Genomic DNA, 5,669 nt, shown 5'->3' on the forward strand with positions numbered 1-5,669 from the left:
CAACCAACTGAGCCACACAGGCCAGGGCTGGGTGACCATTTTATAATGACCATACCGATTATTGCTGAGAATGTGGAGCAAACAGATCTCTCATGCACTGGCAATAACCATTTTGGGAAGCAGTGTTTTAAAAAGGTTATGTATACATTCTAGAGCCATTCTACTCTTAAATTTTATCCAAGAGAAATTAATTTAATTCATACAAAATTATGGGTAAATGTGTATGCATAAAATCTGTATGGACAAATTTTATCCATACCAAAAAAAACTGTTCAAAAACATCAATATCAGCTTTATTTGTAACAAGCAAAAGCTGGAAAGAACCCAAATGTCCACCAACAGGTGAATGGATAAACTTTGTGGCATATCCACAGAACTGAATACCACTCAGCAGCAAAAAGGAACAAACTACTTACACAACTAAATGGATGATTTTCAAAATAATGACACTGAATGTAAGAGCCAAACAAAAAACAAGTCAGAACGCATTAATCCACTGACATAAAATTCTAAGGAATTTAATGTAGATGACAGATAATTAATGGTTGTCCGGCAGGTAGGTAAGAGAAGCACAAGCAAACTTTTGGAGATGATGAATGTGTGCATTATCTCGATTATGGCAATGGTTTCACTGATACTAGTATGTACATATGCCAAAACTTATCAATTTCTATCAATATGTACATATGACAAAATATGTGTGATTTATTGTCCCTGGCCAGTGTGGTTCAGTTAGTTGGGTGTCCATCCCATGCACTGGAAGAGTTCTGGCTTGATTCCCAGTCAGGACACATGCCCAGTTGGTGGGTTTGGTGTGCAGGAAGTAGCCAATCATTGTTTCACTCACACATTGATGTTTCTCTCCCTCCCTCTCCCTTCCTCTCTCTAAAAAGAGTCAATAAAATTCTTTTTAAAAATTTAATTTAAAAAAGTGTGTGTTATTTACTGTATGATAATTATACTTCAATGAAACTTCTGGAAAATAGTAGTAGAGAATAATGTCATTTTGGGCCAAAGAAGTGAATAAGAGAAAAATGGAGCTATATCTGAAATAATGTTTTTAGCCACAAGAAACAAATTTAAACATATTTAAAATGGGTAATTAATTGACATAAATATAAAAACTAGACTAGGAAATTTTTAACCATAGGAAAAAGGAGTTGGTTTAGGGAAAATTAAGCAAAGTTAAATTAGCAATAATAAAACAAAGGGAAAACATAAGATAATAATAGATATGAAAGAAGATATTTTGGTGAGGCTGTAACTTATAGAACAACAAAGTCAAATAATAAAAATAAACTTAGATAAATATTCAACTATTGCATACATACAATGTGCCAGAGACATTAACAACAATAAATAAGACACAAGCTATCATCATTATCCTTGATCACTTAGGATTTCCCATTTGACACTTGATCATTTAATAAAACAGATCCATAAAACAATGAAGGGGAAAAGCTCAAAACTCATCTCAACTCCAACTATCTTTGTGTTTCTAATAGGAGCTGGCCAAGCCCTGAAATTACTTCATCTTTCATACACAGGCATAACTAGAAGATATTGCAGGTTCAGTTTCAGAATACCGCAATACAGCAAATCATAATAAAATGAGTCAAAAAATGTTTGGCTTCCCAGTGCATATGAAATTTATGTTTACAGTGTAGTCTACTAAGATGCAATAGCTTTATGTCTAAAAATGTATATTTCTTATTTTAAAAATAATGTCTTGCTAACCATCATCTGAACTTTAGGCAAGTCATAATGATTCTGCTAGAGGAAGGTCTTGCCTCAAAGTTGAGGGCTAATGAATGATCAGAGTAACAGCTGCTAAAAGTTGGAGTATCTGTGGCAATTTTAAATAAGACAGCAATGAAATGTGACTTACTGATGTACTCTTCCTTTCTCTAATGAGTTCTCGGTAGCATGTGATGCTATTTGATAGCATTTTACCTACAATAAAACTTTCAAAATTGGAGTCAATCCTCTCAAACCCTGCCACTGCTTGATCAACTAAGTTTATGTAATATTCTAAATATTTTGTTATCACTCAATAATCTTCACATAATCTTCATCAGGAAATTTCATTGAAAAAAAAAAAACACACTTTCTTCCCTCATACATAAGCAACTTCTCATTTGTTACAAGTTTTATTATGAGATTGCAGAGACCCAGTCACATCTTCAGGTTCCACTTCTAATTCTGGTTTTCTTGCTATTTCCACCACCACTGCACTCACATTCTCCATTTAATCTTGAACTTCTCAAAGCCTCCCTGAGGGTTAGACTCAACTTCTTCCAGACTTTTAATGTTGATATTTTGACCTCTTTCCATAAATCATAAATGTCCTTAATGGCATCTAGAATGGTGAATCCTGTACAGGAGGTTCTCAATGTAGTTGTCCCAGGCCTATCAGAATAATCTGCAGCAGTGATGGCCTTACAAAATGTATTTCTTAAACAATAACACTTGAAAGTCAAAATGACTCCTTGATCCATGGTCTGCAGAATGTATGCTGTGTTAGCAGGCATGAAAACATTTATCTCATTGTACATTGCCAGCAGAGCTCATGAGTGACCAGGTGCATTGTCAATTGAGTAATATTTTGAAAGTAATTTTGTGTGTGTGTGTGTGTGTGTGTGTGAGAGAGAGAGAGAGAGAGAGAGAGAGAGAGAGAGAGAGAGAGAGAGCAGTAGGTCTCAACTGTGGTCTTAAATATTTAGGAAACCATGTTGTAAACATATATGCTATCATCCAGTCTTTGCTGTTTCATTTGTAGAGCACAGGCAGAGTAGATTTAGTATAACTCTTAAGAACACCACCATTTTCAGGATGATAAATGAGCATTAGCTTCGAGTTAAAGTCACCAACTGCAATCACCCCCAACAAGAGAGTCAGTCTGTCCTTTGACGCTGTGAAACCAGGCAATGACTTCTTCTCTCTACCTATGAAAGTCCTAGATGGCATCTTCTTCCCATATGAGGCTGTTTTGTCTACATTTAATATCTGTTACCTAATGTAGCCACCTCCTTTAATTATCTTATAACTTGGATCTTATAACTTGGCTGGATCTGTATAACTTGCTGCAACTTCTACATCAGCACTTGCTTCACCTTGCACTTTTATATTATAAAGATGGCTTCTTTCCTTAAACTTTTTCAAGCTTCAAACTTTTCTTCTGCAGATTCTTTACCTTTCTTAGTTTTCATAAAGTTGATGTGTCTTAGGGCCTTTCTCTGTATTAGGTTTTGATTTAGAAAATATTGTGGCTTGTTTGTCCCTGATCCAGACCACTAAAATTTTCTCCATATTACCAATTAGGCCATTTCACTTTCTCATCATTTGTATGTTCATTGGAGTTGCACTTTTAATTACTTCAACAACATTTTTTTTTTTGGCATTCATAACTTGGCTAATGGTTTGGTGCAAGAGGCCTAACTTTCTGCTTATATGGACTTTCAACACACCTTCTTCACTAAGCTTATCATTTCCAGCCTTTGATTTAAAAGTAGAGATGTGTGATTCTTCCTTTCACTTGAATACTAAGAGGCCATTGTAGGGTTATTAATTGGACTAATTTCAATATTGTTGTATCTCAGGTAATAGGCCCAAGGAGAGGGAGAGAGATGGGCTATACTCGTTATTGGAGCAGTCAGAACACACATTTATTAATTACATTCGCTGTGTTATGTAGGCACAATTCATGGAGCCCCAAAACATTTACAATAATAACATCAAAGATCACAGATCACCATAACAAATGTAATAATAAAGAGTTTGAAATATTGTAAGAATTACCAAAATGTGACACAGAACAAACGCTGTTGGGAAAATAGCACTGATAGACTTGCTCACAACAAATCTTCAATTTGTAAAAACTACAGTATCTGCAAAGCTCAGTAAAGCACAGTGCAATACAACAAGGTATGCCTGTAGTTTCAAGGGAGCTTTGATCCAATTCAAGCAAATATTTATGAGTAATATAGTGCAACATATTTCATTGGCAGCAACATCACTCTGTTGTGTAATATAAACTAGAAGCAAATCACTGACAAATATAGTTAAAGACAAAAGCAAATGCAGAAATTGGAAGGACAAAAAAGCCTATGATGAGACATATCCAACAAACTGGGAACCCAGTGACACAGTTTGCACACAGAAGTGGCAGAAATATTTCCCTTTATTAATTATATTATTTATAATTAACCTAAAATGATTATACTATATTCAAAATTCAATTTTATGAAACTGTCTCAGATACATAATAATTTCAAAAAAGAAAGCATTTTAATGTGTAACATTTACCATTAAAGCCAGTTATTGCCTACAAATCCAATTTTAAATAAATGCTCCTGAGCCCACCTTTCTTCAGCTGCCATTTCAGTGACCCATCTTCACGAACTTTAATAAGCTTAACATACCTAGAACTTTAAGTGACTGCTTCAAATCTCTTGTCTTCAGAATTTTTCTAATGCCACAGTGTGGGATGTCTGCAGACACCTGCTCAGCATTTAAGCATGACCAATCTAGAGGTGTGGGAGAGTGAATGCCCAGGAGCCATCTTAAACTAATGGGAGATGGAAGTCACAACATAAATGGTTCCTCCTTTCATCCCCCAGGCAGATCATTTTAAGACACATTTCATAAAGCATTTTATAAAGTGCAGTGAAATCAACCTGCAGTTCATAATGCACCTCTATTTTAGCTTTTCTTCATTCTGTTTTCCTTTCCTATCCCTCACTCCAACACTAAATATATTCTTTTGTCTCTGGCTCTACTTTCCTGGGTACCCATGTTAAGACAGTTGTTACTTGAGTCAACTCTACATAACAAATCTTCAGAATGGGTTTTGGAAGCCAGATCAAGATTCAGTCAAACAACGAATGGTACATATGGTCCAAAACTGGCTTACAAGGGCACTACAATTAGTAAGAATATTACCTGTGGTGGTTAGAATGAGGTATAGATGGAAGGTTGAGGTGTTGATATACGTAGCTACCAGAATATCATTTTACAAGACATAATTCTATGGAGTGGATTTCAGTGCCTTTATTTGATTGTTTTGGAAGCTGTGAAGAAAAAAAAATGGGAGAACCAAGATGCGGCATAGGTAAACATGGGAGATTGCTGCCTCGCACAACCACTTCAAAAATACAACTAAAAGACGGGACAGACATCACCCAGAACCACAGGAAGGCTGGCTGAGGGGAAATTCGTCAACTAGAAGGAAAGAGAACAGCCTACCGAGACTCAGAGGAGGCGCAGTATGGAAAATACAAAGGTGCGGAGGTGTGTGAGGAGCAGGCTGGCAGCTGAGGGGGAGTCTCAGGCTCTGAGCTCCAGTTCTGGGCAAGTCTCTGAGGACCCAGACTAAAACGGGAGAAACGGGGCTGTCTGGCATCGGTCAGAACTCAAGGACAGCTTTCTCTCCAAGGTTTGCAGCAGTTGCTGGGACTCTGAGAAGCAGAGCCTCTGGGGACATGACTGAGAGCAGCCATAACTGCTCGCTCCACCCGCCCTGTTGATCCCCGCCCAAGCCCTGCACAAAGGCATTTGCCAGATAGCCTCAGACAAAGGCTAGATTAGCACCTCCCCAGAGGACAGAAGTTTTCCCACTCCAGACACAGCTGATTCTCATAGCCAGTTGGCCTGGAGGTCACAAGCCCCTT

General features: G+C 37.1%; 1 pseudogene; it reads right to left on the reverse strand.

The window, feature by feature from the left end:
- Positions 1-1,804: 1,804 nt before the first annotated feature.
- Positions 1,805-3,554, reverse strand: LOC102774580 (annotated as a pseudogene).
- Positions 3,555-5,669: the final 2,115 nt, after the last annotated feature.

Source organism: Myotis davidii, unplaced genomic scaffold (assembly GCF_000327345.1).
Source record: "Myotis davidii unplaced genomic scaffold, ASM32734v1 scaffold482, whole genome shotgun sequence".
Lineage (NCBI taxonomy): Eukaryota > Metazoa > Chordata > Mammalia > Chiroptera > Vespertilionidae > Myotis > Myotis davidii.